The 18,140-nt window shown below is 50.2% G+C and overlaps 1 protein-coding gene across 9 annotated transcripts in view; it reads right to left on the bottom strand.

The window, feature by feature from the left end:
* The window catches only part of GJC2 (gap junction protein gamma 2), a 123,055-nt gene that overhangs the window by 50,597 nt on the left and 54,318 nt on the right, over nt 1-18,140 (bottom strand). For 3 of the 9 annotated variants that reach the window (XM_039527630.1, XM_039527624.1, XM_039527634.1), the window contains exon 1: nt 6,014-6,552. The exons of the other annotated variants lie outside the window; for them this stretch is intronic. The gene's annotated coding sequence lies outside the window, so the exon portion shown is untranslated. Of the gene's footprint in view, nt 1-6,013; nt 6,553-18,140 lie in introns of those variants that run through there. 9 annotated transcript variants of the gene reach the window in all.

The following is an 18,140-nucleotide window of genomic DNA, read 5'->3' as shown; positions in this document are numbered from 1 at the left end:
CCCGCTCAGCTCCACCCCTGCTAACACCCTCAGGCCTATGCCTTGAGCTCCTCTCATCTTGGTTACTGCAGGTGCCTTCCCTGGGTCCTCCAAGACTCAGCTCTCCAGACATCAGCTGGTGCAGAAAAAATTAACCCCGGCACCTCCTTCCCCAAATACCACACAGGCTCTCCAACCATACCAGGAGCCATTTCACAGAGAATTATTGTTATTGCCCTTGTTCTTTTCCAAATCTTCCATTTGTTCTCTACTCTGCTCTGCTCATCTAATTCAGATCCCCGCTGCTCCCTTCCACACGATGTCACTGCACCTGGTGCAAGGGCTTTCTGGTCTGCAGATCCTGCCATCTGGAAAGGCCTCTGGCTCCGCTTTACTCCATCACTTCACCTCCAACCCCTTTCAAAATGCAGCTGAAAGCAGGTTTTTTCCCTTGGCCAATAGTTACTTTCTCCTCCTCGTTTAATTGCCCATTTGTGATGTCCAAGAAACATTTTCCAAAGCCTAATGGAAAATTAAAGGATCGGTAGAACAGCACCATTGTCACTGCCTTGGAGAACGCAGATTTCATTTCCTGCCTCCATCTGCCAGCCCCTCCTTCCATGCACCAAGAGAGAAAAACCTAGAGCATTTCAGACACTAAATCACATTGTTTGACTCACAGTGTGGGCAGTTCAACTACACCTAGTTCCAGCTATTGAAATGAGGGCAACCTTCTCCGGCCCATGGGAACTGACCCCTTTATTGTCGCCGATGCCTGGGGAAGTTATGATGACACATGAGTATTACTGTCGGTTCTTTCTTTCCAGTATTATTTTGCTGAGACTGGAATTCCAAATTACAGGGAGGAGGGGTGATGGCTCAGGGGATTGGTGATGGGATATAAAGACTCTCACCTCAGTAGAGAGGCCAAGGATTGGATGGAGATTGGTTTCACCTCCAGAGCCAGCTCAGCCTGTTATGGGAGTGCTCTGTCTATACACATGTCATTAGTTAATTAACTGGAAGTGTGCTAGTAGATGGTGCTAAAGAATATGGAGCATTCTTGATGGGTTTTGTTGGACCAATAAAGCGGGTCGTGCTTGTGCATTGCAAATGGCTTCCTTTATGTAGCTCTTTCCAACAGCTCTGTGAGGGAGCAGAGAAACTGCCACCTGGCACAGCAGGGGTTAAAGAAAAGCTGTGGGTTCAGCTATCCCCGCCCCACTGTACCTGCAGCCAATGCCAGGCCTGCAGGGGGAGAAAAGAAGAGAGCCTGGCTCAGTTGGGGGGTGACTGGGGAGGAGGCAGGAGCTCTCTGTGTACCTGAAGGGACGGATCAGTGACCTGACAGCCAGTGCAGCCATTTGAGGCAAGTAAGTCTTCCCCTGCCAAGGGGAGTCTGCAGATAAGCCCCAACTGTGGGGCAACTGGACGAGTGGGGCCATGCCCTGAACTAAAGAGAGTTGTAAGAAGTAGCCCAGGGAAACGGGTCTTGACCCCTGCCCCAGTCCCGGCCAGAAGGAGACGCATCCCCTCTGTTTAGGGGTTGAACTACACGGGGCCCTGGGCTGGGACCCAGTGGAGGAGGAGGTCCCGGGTCTCCCTACCACCCCCTTTGGCCTGACGGACCAACGATCTAGCCACTAGGCTGCCCAGCCACGAAAGGCCCTATCACAAGCTCTTAAACAAGCCCTGCATGGCAGCATGTGCCATACATCTGCTTGATTGCTGGTGAACCACCCGGGTGCCCCATCTGACTCTGATGCCACAAAACCAAGGCAGATTATGAACCACTTAACTGCACTCTCCCTATTTGGAAAGAATTCCCATTTACAATCGCTTAACGAGCATCATTTGCCTTTGCAGTAGACTTGGGGATTGATAGCTCCCTAATCTTTCATGGACACCCATGCAAACTACCTCCATTAAATCTTGGAAGAAAGAACGCCCTTCATTAAACCATGGAAGGAACTCCTGTCCAAAGCGACACTAGACTCTATAGGGTGCAAAACAGGTTTTGCAAAACCAGACCGATCTGGGGATGCATAATGATTCCCTGCTCCTGTTGCAAAGTTGGCACACAATAAAGTGACCCCCGAATTCCTTTTGATGAATGAGTTCAGGGTCTTGTCACACAGAACGTTATGTCACCTTCCTGGTGGCTGGCAGTAGCACATTCCTGCATCCTCCTACCCCCTTCAGACAATCCCTGCCGATACTGAAAATATTTATTTTGGCTGGGTCCTTGGAAGCCTCCCATTCTGGGGAGCCATGAGAGGGTGGACGCTTCAACTGTTGCGCCTGTCTCCACCCTAGTGCATTACTCAGACAAGGTCACACCAGCCAAAACCCCACCTTACTGCATGTAGCAGCAACGGCTATTTTTTCCCTTTGCACAGTAGAGCTAATCCAGCTCAGAGCTGGATCAGTAAAACCTAAATCTCCTTAAAACAGAGGGCCAGCTTCTCCATTACACCAGGATAAACCCAGAGTCGCTCCACTGATGGCAGTAAAGTGATTCTGGGTGGGAAACTGTTTTCCTGTCCCATGAGCTTTCAAAACTTCCCCCATTCGGCATTGGGACAAAAGCCAAGAGCTTAAAAAAAAAACTCACAAAAAGACAGGAAAAGAAAGACCCACCCCAGAATAGCCTGGTGGTTATGGCACTCATGGGATGTGGGAAACACAGGTTCCAGTCCCTGTGTCTCCCACATCCCAGGAAGCCTCAGGCTAGAGAGTAGGTCTTTTTTTCTCTGGCCCAATGGATATGTAAATTATTTATACAAAGTGGAATTGCTCCCACAGGGAAGACTGAGAGATGCCCACCCACAATAACCCATCGCGTGGTGATTGGAGCATTCACCTGGGTTGTACTACCTGAATATCCTTCCCCTGTGAATCACAATGAACTCAATGCACACTAATAAATGAGACCTCACAACTACCCCTCTGATCCTTGCCTTCCAGAAGCAACATAGCCCACTGGGGAGGGCACAGAGAGACCCAGGTTCATGTCTTTGCTCCGAAGCAGGGACTTGCTCCTGGATCTCCCACGTCCCAGGTGGGTGCGCTAATCACCAGCGTATTGGCTTTTTCTAAAAAAGCTGCTCTAGGAATTATTTCAGGGAAGTTCCACAGCCTGTGTTATGCAGGACATCAGGCTACATGGTCACAATGGTCCCTTCTGGCCTTGGTATCTAGCTATTCTGGGGGTTTTCTGTCTCGTCGTCTCTTTCTGGTTTTGAGTGGAAATTCTACCCCTGGATCTGAAAACCCTGCCCAATGAAATTTGTCAAAACCGCCCCTTTCCCTTGAAGTTATAGTTTTGACACATCAGCATTTTCTGACCCCTCCCCGCCAAAAAAGTTGAAAAATTCCCAACCAGTTTCACTCTGCACTTACATCTGTGTAACCTAGATCAGAACCTGACCTGTAAACTCAAAACGAAACCAGCCCACCACAAGAACCAAAAGAGGAGCCATTCCCCAGCTGGCCACGCAGCCCAACACCAGAGAGCTCTCTCACCTCATCTGTCCAAGCACTCCAGCCAAAGCCTGCGAGATGTCTCACCTGCCATCACTGCTGCCAGCAGAGACCTCAGACCAACCCATCTGCCCCCAATGACGCTGCAAGGAACAACTGTCGAGAGGGGAATCTCAATGGCGGTTTCGAGAAGAAGCCTAGAGGTACCAGTGAGGAAGGATGATGGACTTGGGAGTGGGGAAAAGCATGGAACTGATGGGTATTTTTGGCAGGAAGAGAGAACTGGAATGATTCAGTTTTAGGGGGAAGAAGGAAAAACAAGGCTATTTTACCCAGGCAACGCTGTACTCATCACTTAAGCCAAAAAAATTTGAGGGAGCCCCTGGTTAAAATGTTGGCAAATTTTGGCTCAGGGTGCTCAGGGTGCTTTCAGAGCTCTACTCTCCTTCACAGCTATTCTACTTCTAGGGCACGAACCCTGAGGGATCTACGTGTATGGTACCTGAAATGAGTTTGGTTGACGGTAGTCCACAAATGGACAGGCGTTTATACTACTACAGCAACAACATCCCCCCTCCCCAGCTAGACTGAACAGGCCTGGATTTATTCTGTCCTGGGAGGTGGTTGTCCAGCTCAGGGTAGAGACCCTCTGGTGGGTTAACTTGCATTGCTGCTATCCCCGCTATATCTCTTCTGTAGCTAGACACCTTCACCCTACAGGATGTTGACTGCAATGGCCAACATCAGTGGGCATTGAGGGCACTCTGCACTTCCCAAGATTGGGCCAGAACAGTCTCAAGGGCTGTCTAGGTAGGTACTTCTATTCGTCACTGTGGGATCTGAACACCTCACACTCAGTGTGTTTTACCTTCACCACAGCCCTGTGAGGTAATGAGCCAGTCTCTCATTTTTAAAGATGGAGAAGTGAGGCCTGGCGTAGAGTCAGTGATTTGTGTAAGGTCACCCAGGGAGCGTGTGGCTGAGCCAGGAACTCAACCGACGTCTCCAACATCTCAGCCCCATGCCCTGGCCACTAAACCATCCTCTCTCTTAACGCAGGGGATTCCACCACTGCTAAAGTATTTAAAAACTCATGATTTAAGGGAAAGTTTAGAATTTAAGACAACCTATTTACCCTCTTGTAACGGTGCAGGACTCACCCCTGCAGCGCCTCCTGCTGGTCGTCTCAGGGAATTAGCGTTTCCAGCCTCCGGAGTGCCCTCTGCAGGCTGGTGTCCCACTGCCACTGGCCCCCCTGTGTCCCTCCCAGGACCCGGTGCCCCTTGCCTTTAAGGTGCTGCCCCCTGGGGGGAGGGATAGCTCAGTGGTTTGAGCATTGGCCTGCTAAACCCAGGTTTGTGAGTTCAATCCTTGAGGAGGCCACTTAGGGGTCTGGGGCAAAATCAGTGCTTGGTCCTGCTAGTGAAAGCAGGGGGCTGGACTTGATAACCTTTCAAGGTCCCTTCCAGTTCTAGGAGATAGGATATCTCCATTAATCTAATCTGGCAGTACCCCTGCAGTCTCAGGGTCTCCCCACCCAGGGGAACCCCCAACCCTCTATCCCCACCTTGCCTCGGTTGTGGGCTACTGCTAGTCACCATCTAGCCCCCACTCAGTGGGGCGGACTGCAGTGTAAAAGCCACTCATCATAGGCAAGGGGGGTTTGGACCTGCTTCCTCTGCCTACCTGCAACCCCACTACCTAATTGGCCTTACCCTAGGCCTGCAGCCTGGGGGGTTTCCAAGCCAGAGCTCCCCAGCTCCTCTGGCCTTCCTCCAGCCTAGGTACCCTGCCCAGCAGCCAGGCCCCTCCCTCTCAAAAGGCAAGAGAGAGAGTCTCTCTCCCTTTAGCTTCTGGCCCCAGCCCTCTTATAAGGGTCAAGCTGGGCGGCTGATTAGGCTGGCCACAGCTGTGGTCAGCGACTCACTCAGCTGTTCTCACTCTCTCTTACCCTGCTGCAGCCCTCTCCAGGGCTGCTTTTATCCTTCCAGGGCCGGAGCTGAGTGATCACCCCGCTACACCTCTCATGTAAACACACCAAACATTTTGATATAGGTCATATAATATTGATCTGCACTGTTTTAATTCTCTGGAACAGAGGAATTGCTAAGAAATGGGAATATTGAGGTCAGCAATGAAGCTGCTAAGGGCATGGGACCACAGAGAGCAGGAGAAAAACAGATCTAAATCCTGTTCCAAGCCAACAACTTGGGCTGTGATGTTTACATCTCTGGTCATTTTAGTGCTCCCAGAACATGCACAGCCCAAGCAGCATTAATTTAATTCATCCATGTGTGTCTTACATAAAGTGTTTGAAATTCTGTTCATACAAGTCTGGAACCAAACAGCTCCTAAAGAAAACCCTCTGCCTCTTCCGCCATGAGCTGACCATCTGGAGAACCTACACACACACACACACACACACACACACACACGCTTTCTCTGAACTCACAGTAGCACATCAGCAAAATCTCAGGTGGTTGAGTTCACGAGAGCAGCAAACTAAAGATCTAAGAGAAGAGTGTGGGGAGAGCCCCTAGTTAATGCTCACCATTTGGGTTAGTCACTGCACATCGTTCCAGGCAGAACCTTCTGTTTCCTTTCGGGAGGTCCCATTTGACAGCCTTCCAAGCAGCAGGTTTTAGAAAGCCTGAGTCAGCTCCCACCACACAGTCAGTCCAACCACATCTGGAAAGTCCAACTCAGCCTTAAACTCCCACTCTAATTTCTTGTGTTTTACACTTTGAATCAGTTGGTTACTTATGGAATCCTTACACTCCATAGCCAGGTCCTTCTGCTTTGGGCATGGTGGAGACAGTTTCAGTGATGTGCATCTAAAATATGTCTCTGCACCACACCCAGTACCTGGCAATGAATCAGTCCCTCTCTTGGATTTGCCTGGATCAGTTAGACCAGCCTGGTAACCAAGACCACATCTAACCTTTAAGAAACATCCTTTCCCCAGATCTGACAGACCAGCAATGACCCAGCAGCCTAGGTTTAGTACAGCGTCCACATGCTTCCACCCAACATCTGTATTTCAGAGCCCCCAATTTAGTTGAGGGTGGCTCAGCTCGGCTGCAGCCTCACACTTACACATGCCTTTGGTTCTCCCTTCTGCCCCTTTGTTTAGAAAATGCTTATGCCGGAGGGTAGTGGTCCGACTGTGGGCACCTCGCTGCAGCCAATCAGGATGCAGCGCCTTGCTTTAATTCAACAATGCTTCATTGAAATGCAGCCTCCCATCCTCGTGCGTCTTGCTCCGTTCTTCTCAGCACTGGACGCCCTTGGAGGAATAGTTACATAGGGGAGAGGAGATACTCCCTTGGACAGCAAGCGAGCAGCACACTGCTGATAAGTGAATCTCTGTGTGTGCCCATTGTCTTCTAAATACAAGCCCTGAACCCTGACATCGCCATCAGATCCACTGTGGATTTGCTTCTGCAGTACAGACAGCTGTAAGATTTCACAGCTGAGGAGCACGCTCTGTGTCCTGAATGCCACTGTTCAGACAACATAATGGGTTGTGTCAATTTGCATGATACATCACAGCATGGGACGACGCAAAGCTGAAATTCCTCTGCCCATCATAATTATTTCAGGGATAAAGAGGTTCACTTTCTTTTCAGGGGACTACGGACAGTCCTGGAAAATGACAGCCACCATTTATCCGCTGGTCAGGTACCCCTCAAGCAACAACGTTGGATTGCTCACATCGTCCGCCCAATCACAGGGTGCCTCAGCCTGCACCTCATAGGAGGAAAGGAGAGTTGAGTCATCAGGCCTATTCAATCCTTGGCCAACAAAGGAGGTGATTGGTTCAACTGCACTGGTGGTTTCAGTGATGCTTGTCCATTGGGAAATGAAATGAAGCTAGTAGACTCGTTTCACATCAACCAAGGATCTGTCACTGGATGGATCACTAACATCCTGAGCTGGATTCTAACCAATGTCCTGGAAAAGTGCTATAACCTGGCAGCCGTAAGCAATGATGCTTATCCTCTCTATAGAGTTTTTCTCCCCCGGATCTTAAAGCGCTCTACAGATGTGGGCAAACACTGTGTCACCCTGCACTGTGCAGATGGGGAAGCTGTGGCACTGGGAGGTGAAATGACTTGCTCAGTTCACACAAAAAGGAGGTGGCAGAAGGGTACATGAGCCCTGTGGATTAGAGAAGAGGCAGGAGCCATTCCTGCAGACAGCTTCTGTACCTGTGCGGGTAGCAAAGCTAGATAGAGCTGACAAGGCCTTGCTCCCATGAGGGCAACCTCATGCACTTTTCCAACCTCTCCGGCCCTGTGGCTGGTTCTTGCTAGCAGGGGGTGACCTGGTTCATTGCTGCACTGACCTACAGTGCAATGCTATTTAAGTAAAACATGAGTTCAAGAAGGATGGTTAAGGCCTGGGACAGGTACTCAGGAGAGCTGGGTTCAAGCTCTGGTTCTGCCACCGGCTTCCTGCCTGACGTTGGGCAGCTCATTTCATTTCTCTGCGCCTCAATTCTCCAATTTTTTTTTCTGGCTTATCTATTTAGACTGGAAACTCTGCAGACCGGGCACTGTCTGTACAGCGCCTAGCACAACGGGGCCCAGATTTCAGTGGGGGCCTCTAGGCGCTACTCTAATAGAAATAGCAATAGCTGGAAAACAAACAATTTCGCAGTTGAAGGCCGTAGATGCTATGGCAAGGAGCGGAATCACGTAGATTAGCCAGACAAACGAGTCACAAACCTCCCATGCAAATTAGTGCCCGAACACGACAGCACATTGACCAGCACGTCCTCCACACCCTCAGGACGGAGGGGGCTCAGTTCAGCGATTTGCAAGCACTTCAGGGGGGGAAACAACAGTTGCAGCAGAAAGGAAATTGGAACTTTAACATGTGCAGCAGACTGGGTTAACTAGCTCTCTCTGCAGCGTGCTGAGAAAACAGCTGGGCAGAACAAGCAGTCGCCTTGTCCCGGACAGGAAAGAGATGACAATAAAAGTGTGCATGAGAGGGTGTGTTTAAATTCAAATTTGGTCAGGCCTCAGTGTTCTGAAATGTAGACTCTGCTGGTAGCTTTGGAAAAACACCTAAGCCCAACTGAAGTCAATGGAAAGACTCTTCAGACTTCAGTGGGCATTGGATCAGGTCTTTCTTGCCTCTGGTTGTTTAGAAGATGCTTTTCCCTCCTTTCAGCTAAAGTAGACGCTTGTAAAACTCAGAACTAAGCAAAAGTTGATATGGATTTTAAGAATAACGGTCAAAAGTGTTGTTGTTGTTGTTTAAATCTACCCTCAGGCCTCATGTAAAAGTTCCTCAGTTCTAACTGTCTCTAGCAACGGATTAAAACCTGACTGTTCAAGTTTAATCATAGATATTAGTGCCTAGATACTATGGCGATGAGTGCAGTGAAAATGCATATAACTTCATCTAATTTCTCCATATATTATTTCTCATGTGTGTATGTGTGTATAATATATAACAAATTAGAATTTTAGATTTGGGGTTCTGGCAACAAGGACTTCCCCAAGGACCTTAATTATTGTGTCAGGATCCACAGCAGAATTAGGAGAATACTGGAAAAAAAGCGCCTGTGAACATTTGTTCAAATAAAAACCAGGGGCCAGATCTGCAGCTGGTATAAATTGGCAGCGCTCCATTGGCATTAGGCTGCTTCACATCATCCGAGGAACTAGTCCCAAGAACTCATTTTGGAAGGATGTGCTATCCCCTTTTATGAGTTTTCCACGGCAAGTAATATTTTTGGTTCAGGGTTCGCCTTGGAAGCGCTCGGCAGCCCACGTGGAAATCTCTCCTTTTTCCTTCTCCCATTTGTAAAAGTTTCAGTCGTCCAATCTGGGAGGAAAAAAATACCAACGGACGCCGGTGGTCAAATACACACTGCGAAGAGCCAGCACTCAAAGGGAATAGATCAGCGTGTGTGGCGAGGTGCATGCCAGGCTGGAAAATTCCAAAGGAGCAAGAACGTAATGAAAATCACAGCCTGTCCGAGAGCAATTTATGAACAGAAAAAAGAGCTACATTCATTGAGGGCCAGATTTACAAGTGTAAGAACAATGGGAGATGCTGGGTGCTAGTTGCTGAAAATCAGGTACATTCACTAATGGGGAACTGAGAGTCAGGGGCTCTTGAAAATTCGTCCACTTATATATGTACCTACAAGGGAGCTCTTGGGAGCAGAGTTATTTTGACCATCTGGCCTTGAATACATTATTCAGTAGTCCAGCTCTCCTACAATTAAGATATGGTCGGTCTAACAGAGACACAGTCTGGCTGGCTATCTATTGCCTTGATTTCCTGTCTTTATGAAAACCATCTAAGAAAGCGTGTTCTAAAAGTACATTTGGTGGCTTGCAGAATTATAAAGCACAGTTGTCATGTCATTAAAATGCCCCTTTCCCTCCATGACTCACCCCAGCCCTGTTAAATTGGATTCACTGAAGTAGCTTTGCACAAGGGAAGTTTTTGAAGGGTGCTCCTCTTTTTAGGGGAGGAGAGTGCCCCACCTAGTGGTAATTTGGGGTTAAATGAGAATGAAGCCTTCGCTCTGGCTCTCTGGAACAGCACCCATCTACCTAGGAATCTCAGGGAGGGCTCCTTTGCTTCCCTCCGTTTGAGCAGCGGTGTCATTTTACTTCCTAGGCTGGGGTTTCGATCCACAGTGAGTGCAAAGCCCATTTCTGCATCCCGGAATGGACACTGGAGAGTCGAATCACGCCCCTGCCTTCCGTCTCTGGTCAGGGCAGAACCTGCCGCTCCCTCGTGCTTTTTATGTTTTGTTCAGCTAGCGGGTGATTTTGTGAGTTTGCCAGAAGAGTTAAGACTTTTTGCATATCTCACCCCAGTGCCTGCTGTTATAAAGTCTGTGAGATCAGTGGAGACTCCTTGGGGGAATATTCCAGGAGAGAATATTCCTGAAAATGTTCCCCAGTTCCCCACCCCACCTATCCTCTCCAGCAGCTCCAACAACATTAAACCAGATGCTAATTTATTTCCCAGGGCAGAGCAATTATCCTAGGACTATCCACATAGGGTCAAATCCTCATGGGGTGAGCACCTCTAACTCCCACTGGTTTTAAGTGGATATTGCAGGGGCTCCCTGGGGTCAAATAGGAATTTTGCCATCGACTTTAACAGGGCCAGGATTTCGACTTGTTCTGCGTAGCACATTGTGTGCCTGTGGATGGGGATAGCTGTGCTGCCGTGTACACACTGGGAGCTGGCCTTTACGACACAGGGTGCTGCTGGCGTCCGCCATCACCTACCGCAGTGTCTATGCAGGCTTCAGTTGGGGGTACTGTGGGATGCACATCACATGGCTCCATGCCCATGTGTAGCACCAACAGAGCCCAGTCGTCGGTGGGCAGGATTGAACCTGGGATCTCTGGAGCTAAATGCATGAGCTAAAAGCCATATGGCCCTTAGCTAAGGCTGTAGAGCAGACTCATTCATCTCTCTCTCTCTCTAAGTGGTCTCAGTGCCACTAGAAGGGACAGAACACCACACCCAGGAGGTGTGTGGGTTACACATGCAGGGTCCCCCCAGCCCACTATCAAACAGCTGACAGATCCACTAACAGCAGCTGCCTCTCCTGGCTAAACAGCCAACAGCTCCCCTAAGGGCTCTTGGCAAAGGGCTGACAGCTCTCTCAGGGCACGGCTAAAACCCACAGCTGGCCCATGTTTAACTTGCTACAGGTGTTTGGGCTCAGGCTAGAGCCTAGACTCTAGGACCCTGTGAGGTGGGAGGGTCCCAGAGTTTATGCTGCAGCCCGAGCCCCAGTGTCTACACCGCAATTAAACGGCCAGTGAGCCCAAGTCAGCTGGCCCGGGCCAGCCGCGGGTGTCGAACTGCAGTGTAGACGTAACCTCAGAGCCCTGCGCTCACCCAGCCCTGCTCAGCCTCTGGTCCTCTCCTGCCTGCTTACCCTCTGGTTTAGGTAGTGGCATCACAAGCCAGGCGCCAAGCCATGAGTCTTCTCTGACCAGTCCCCATGCCCCCCTGGCTTGTATTCCTGGCACGCCAGATGGGTGGTTTCTTTCACCCTAGAGGCCATTGCACTCACTTGGCAATAGAGGGGTGTCGGTGGCATGCAGAGGGCTGTTCACGTGGGGCAGGTCAGACAAGGCCCAGCATTGGAATGGAAGGAGCAATTGTAGCTTACATAGTGCCCCAGGGCACAGCCCGAGACAGCGACCAACCTCGTCATCTCCCACGTGCCTTCTTCCATACTGCTCCCCAGGACTGACTCCCTTGCTGGGCCCTGCTGCGCCCTCCTCACTACCACCCCAGCACTGAAGTTACACATCCTCACCGGTGGGTGTAAGTTGCAACTCCATTTGGACCACAGCAGCAACTCTGGGAAATGTTTGTGTTTCCCCCGCACCAAGCTCCCAGCTCCACAAAGCACTGAAGTGTATGCTTAGTTTTAAGCGCATGCTTAAGGCCATCTCTATTCAGCACAGCTCGTAAGCACGAGCGTAAGCCCTGAATAGGGAGGGATTCAAACAATAAGCACAAACTTGATTACAGAGAGGGTGATTAACCATTGAAGTGACTACCAAGGGACAGGGCCGGCTCCAGGTACCAGCCAAGCAAGCTCGTGCTTGGGGCGGCAGGTTCGACGGGGCAGCATTCCGCCCAATCCTAGGGCTGCACGGCTGCTTTTTTTTTTTTGGTTCACCGATCCGGCCACTCCGTAGGGGGTGGCGGTGCAGAGGAGGGGAGCGCCCTGCTGGGAGCGGGCTGCACGCGCCGTCTGCCCCAGCCGGTGTCAGGTCTGCAGCAAGCCTGGCAGCCCGCGTCCTTCCCTCCCCCTCGACTGGAGCGGCACGGAGCCCTCCCAGCAGGAGGCGCGGCGGTCGGGGCTGCGTGGCGAGCACCCCGCTGAAGCCCTGGCCGCCCCCCTTCTCTCTCTCCCCCCGCTCCCTCCCCCTCCCCCCGCTAGCTGGGGCATGTCTGCAGCGCAGGGAGTCCCCCTGCACCCTGGCTCCGGCCGCCCCAAAAGTTTTTTCCCCCCCCTGCTTTGCTGTTCCAGCCGCGCCGCAGGTTTTCCCCCCGCCCCTGCTTTGCTGCTTGGGGCGGCAAAAAAGCCAGGGCCGTCCCTGCCGAGGGAAGTGGTGGCTTCTCCATCTCTTGATGCCTTCAGATCGAGACTGGATGCCTTGCTGGGAGATATAATTTGGTGAAACACAAGTTATTGGGCTTGACACAGGAGTAACTGGATCCAACTCTCTGGCCTGTGTTATGCAGGAGGACAGACTAGAGGTTCTAATGGTCCCTGCTGTCCCTCAGATCTATGAATCTGTTTACGTAAGTGCTGGGCTGAATCAAGGCCCATGTCGGCTGAGCTTCAGACGATAACCTTCAAGCATCACAATCACGGCACTTCACTTCACCAGCGTACTGCCTTCTTCGTCTTCAAAAGCGCTTTACGAACGTCTAAGAAAGGCTACAGCACCTGTGAGGCAGACACCTCTCACTATATTCCTTTTGCCGGCTGCTCGGCTCAAGACCAAGCATTGTAAGATAGGACCTGGGGCAACCCCTCTACAGTCAAGAGGACGGCTGCCATCTGGCTCCACTTCATGCAAACGGTATGCGGGCCTCAGGCTCCTGGCAGGTTGCCATGGCAGCACATTTTGGGCTGCAGTGAAATGGGCCGGCTGCCTGTTCTCAAGACGTGGCACGAAGCTAATAGGAGATTCAGATCTGGAGTAGTGTGTCACCGAAGTGTTCCGGAAAGAATGCCTCAGTGCTTCCAAGGTTATAATGGCCAGGAAGGAGGTGGATTATTCACTCGGATTGTCTGGGAGCAGTGAAAGGAGGAGGAGAAATGCCTAAACATGGAAAGAATCCAGATTCACTCTACGGAAATACCTACGAGCTCTCATTGCTAAGGCACCAGCAGAGATTACTAAGGTTCAAAAAATGTGGAAATGACCCAGGGAAATGCACTGCAAAATGCAGGAAGCCTGGCTCTCTGGAGGACCCAAGAAGACATTGCTGACAACTACAATCTCTCTGGACTCGATGCAAATCCAGCTTCTGGCCCTAATGTAGATATGCATGCACCTCCCATCAGGCCAGAGTTGTCTTAGACATATGCCCCCAAGGCAACGATATGGTCCACATTTAGATTTCTCTCATTTCCCCCTTAAAGTGAATTCATAGCACTGGGGGGAGATGCTGGATTGATGGCTCTGGGGTGTGGAGAATATGTACAGAACCAGAGATAGCAGTGTAATCTTCACCCCTGCTGCCCTGCCAAAGTGTCTCAACTCTGACCTGCATGGATCCTCTCTCGGGTAGCCTAGGCTCGGTCAGGATGGGAGGGGAAGTGCTCATGACACTAGATGAACAGGGGCCACATACACACCAATAAGCATCTGCAACTTTTACTTTACTTTTCTTCACGTCGCTGCCCCGTGCCTCAGTTTCCCCATCTATAAATGAGGATGACAATATCTAATGCCACTACAAAGTGAGATCTACTGAAGAAAAGTGCTATGTAAAAAACTAGCATAGTCAATAAAAAAAAACTGACGGAAAAGGTATTTTTTCTATTAAATTCTATAGGTCTTTTCCATGAGGGTTAAAGCGACCAGTTCGGAAGTGGTATCTCCTACTGTAATAAGTTGCACAAGCTCTGATCTCCAACACCTGCACAGAGCCCAGGAGAGCCAGAGGGTTGAAGATAGCTACTTGTCTGCCAGAAACGGACTAGAGGTCCATCAGCTCATTGAATGGTAGTCAATGAACACCCTTCGGCTGGAGACAGGCTTCAGTTACTGCCAACGCGAGCTGGGTTTGCACCAGTGACCTAGAGATTAATTAAATGCTTTGTAAACCCACAATTTGTCTCCCTGAGCAATTCACTCCCTTAGGCAGTGCCCCATTTAGCAGTGATCACATATTACAAGGAAAGAAACACATGATACACCTCTACCCCGATATAACGCTGTCCTCGGGAGCCAAAGAATCTTACCGCGTTATAGGTGAAACCGCGTTATATTGAACTTGCTTTGATCCACCTGAGACTGCAGCCCCCTGCCCAGAGCACTGCTTTACCGCGTTATATCAGAATTCATATTATATCAGGTTGCGTTATATCAGGGTAGAGGTGTACCTGTTCTGTGCACAACAGGACCACACTACTTCTTTAAATATAGGTTGCAAGAATCTGATCCAAAGCTCATTAAACTCCTGGAGCAGGTCCCTAATACACAACTGAAAAGTCACATCATCCCTTCCAAAGACAATGTCTGCTAATAAAACTTCCTTTAAGGAAAGGAATCCTTTAATTGGCATGTAACCAGCAGGGTTCTATAGAAATGTAATAGGGTATAAAGAATCAACTCTAAACTCCAATAGAATTGAACAGAGAATGAAAAATATAATAAAGAATGAGATTCTGTCTATAGATTTTGGGAGCCATCCTAAAGAATCCTATAGCCAGGGTAGAATTTTCTCTGAATCCTATACAATGTTTTTTTAAACGGAGGCAGTGTGATTTAGTGGGTAGAGCACTGGACTGGGACTCAGGAGATCTGGGGTGTATTCCTGCCTCTGCCACTAGCCTCCTGGGTGACTTGGACAAGTCACATCACTGCCCTGTGCCTCAGTTTCCCCATGTGTAAATGGGGATGACAATACTTAACTCCACAACAAAGTACTTTGATATCTACTGATGAAAAATGCTCTATAAAAACAATTATCAATAAAAGAAACCTTTTGCAAAAAAGTATTATTTTCTATTAAATTCTATAGATCTTTTCCAGGAGGGTTAGAGGAACAAGCTAGGAAGTGGTATCTCCTACTGTAACACATTGCATGAGCTCTGATCTCTGGATTCTTTACCGATGACCGTTTCTAACGCACATTCCTTACTGCTTAAAAATGCAAAGCGTAAGCTGAGTCCCACAAGGAAAAAAAACCATGACTGAAGGAAAAAAAAGCATTGTAGCTTTAGGAAATGTCATGGTTACGCACTCCATAAACCCGGCCATCTTCGGGCTGAGTTTTTCCACCATCTCACGTTAGAGAGGACAACACGGGACACTTGTGGGAAGCATGGGCTTATTTTACTTTATGATTCGCACGTTTGTATATGTGCATGCTTCCCACCTCTCCAGAGAGCAAGGCACAGATGGGGCGGATTCCAAGGGACTGTTTTTGAGAGTTGCTCACGGCTTTGTGACTGCTCAACACGTCTCAAGATCAGGCCCTAAATACACTCATTGGTCCTGATCTCATGTTGGATTCCTGTGGGTTGCCCTCTGTGTCTGGATAGACCCCAGTGAAATCAGTGGGGCAGATCTGCAGGTGGTGGAACTCAGCGCAACTCCATGGAGTTACACCAGTTCATACACCAGCTGGGGATCTGGCCCATTGCTTTCAGTGGGGCTCAGAACGGGGAAAAAGATCCACTTGTGGATCCAACTCCAGGATCTGGGACTGATTCTGACCTCTGCTGGGTTTTGCCTCAGCGCAGCTCAGTTCAACTGAGTTTCCTCTGCCTTACCCTAGTGCGAGGGAGATGACACGTTTGTGAGCGATCACACTCACTGGGGCAGTTCGATTCCCACCCCCACATTGATTGTAAAGTGTAAAGTGCAGAATTCTTAAAAATATCCTGCCAGGGGGAATGAAATCCATAGGGTTTCTGGATGGGCTTTCTGCTATGGAGCAACACTAGCTCGCATGGTCTGCGGTGTCTCCCCATTTCCACAGGAGAGCCTCATTAAACAGGTCCGCTTGCTAATGGCCGTTCTGATGGCCTGAGGCTCCAGGACCTCCCGACCGCTAATCACAGCTCCAAACACTGACACCCGTGGGCAAAATGGGAGCCCACTGAAGGCAGCGGCAGTGGTGGGTCCTCCGCAGAGGGAGGCGGAGGAGGCCAGAGCGGGGGGCACCATAACTGCACGGTAACAGAGCTGGAGAGTCCAAGGAACCAGCTGTGAGGCAAAAGCCTTCTGTATGGTGGAGCCGCAAGGTCTGCACAGAACATGGTGAGAGGTCCCCAGGGTTTAGAAGCTGAACCTCCAGCTTCATCCATGGTGTAGGAGAGAGCAAGAGTCTGATGGAAGGATCCAAAGGCCCTTCTTGCAGGGTCCCCCAGGCCCAGCAGCTGCAAGTGGATTTTCCCTTCAGCTCATCCACTTTCCCTCTCAACTCACTTCCCCCTGAATAAACCTCTTCCCCACCCCCACCAGTGTCTGTGCCTCTGAAATCCCCTCTCCCACTGAGCTCTGTCGCTGCATTCTGTGGTGCACACACACACTGCTCTGGGATACCAGCTCCAGCAATACCCCCAACACACGACACTCCCAGCAGAAATGGGGTGTGCAGGGGGCTGGCCGGCCGAGGCCCATCCCCGCATCTGGAAGATGTTACCCAGCACACCCGGACTGGGCCAGCTCCTTGCCTGGGGTAAATCAGCATCGCGCCACGGAAGTCAGTGCAGCAATATCGATTTACGCCGGCTGTGCGTCTGGCCCATTGTCTTTAAGGCCACATTGGAGGGATCTGTCCACCACTTTCAAACACAGGAATGGCCAGTTTTCGGGGGCTGCTTCTTTCAAGCCGCCCACTCACAGCTGCCCTTCGTTATCTCACAGGACCCACAAGGAACAGCTCTTTGTACAGGAAGAGGTGAAATTGTGCAGAGCAGCCACCACATGAATCATGTTATTCAATGAGGAAAACAAGCTGCTTCCTTAAGCAGTCATGTAGGCTTCCCTGCCAAGGACAATTACAGGCTCTAGTTCAGCAAAACACTTCAGGACATGCTGAACTTTTATAATAAATAATACCCCCTAGCTCGGTTTGCCCATGGATCTCCACGTGCTTTACAAAGGAAAGTTGTATCATTATCCCTGTTTTACAGATGGGGAAACTGAGGCACGGAACAGTGCAGCGACGTGCCCAGGGTCAGCCAGCAGGGCAGTGGCAGAACTGGGAATAGAGACCAGGTTCTCTCAATCCCAGGCCAGTGCTCTGTCCACCAGACCCCCTGTGCTTAAGTCCCAAGGACTTAAAAGTCAAGCCGACGCTTACGTGTTTTGCTGCACAGGGATGGGCTGCTTGAATGGTGGCAGCAGAGGACGCCAGTGACTCAGGATGTTCTGCCTCACAAGGACCAGCAGAAAGCTCCTCTAAGGCTCCGTCTGCACAGGGACACTCAGGAAAGTTACGGTGATTCAAAGTGTGCTGGACTCCAGGTGGATGATCTCATTCAAGAGACAGGTGGCTTTGTCTCACTATAACTTAATTTGAACTCTCCCTACTCCAATCCCAGTGGGCAGCCCCTGGCTCAACAGCATGCAGGGGGCACTGGGCCCCTTGGTAGCTTCTCAGAGTCTCCTCCCACCCCTGCCAGCAGCGCTAAAAGCCAGTTCTCTCCCCCTTTCCCAGCAACGCGGGGCGCTCTGCTCCTCAGACGGAAGCATTTCAAACCCAACAAGCTGTTACCCGCTAGCAGAAAAAGACATTTGAAAACTAAGTGCTTCCAGATGCACGTTTGTCATTTCTAGGTGCGGAAATCTAATGTGACAGAGCTGCTGGGGCCTCCTCCCGGGACTATTCTATTAACGGTGTGGAGAGAGGTGCTTTCTGTCTGCCTCGCCTCCTGTTTGGTAATAGTCCAGAATTAACTGATCCGGGCTCCC

Source organism: Mauremys reevesii, linkage group 2 (genome assembly GCF_016161935.1).
Source record: "Mauremys reevesii isolate NIE-2019 linkage group 2, ASM1616193v1, whole genome shotgun sequence".
NCBI classification, from domain to species: Eukaryota; Metazoa; Chordata; order Testudines; family Geoemydidae; genus Mauremys; species Mauremys reevesii.
Note: the sequence above shows the minus strand (reverse complement) of the source record. Positions and strands in the feature narration are given on the sequence as shown.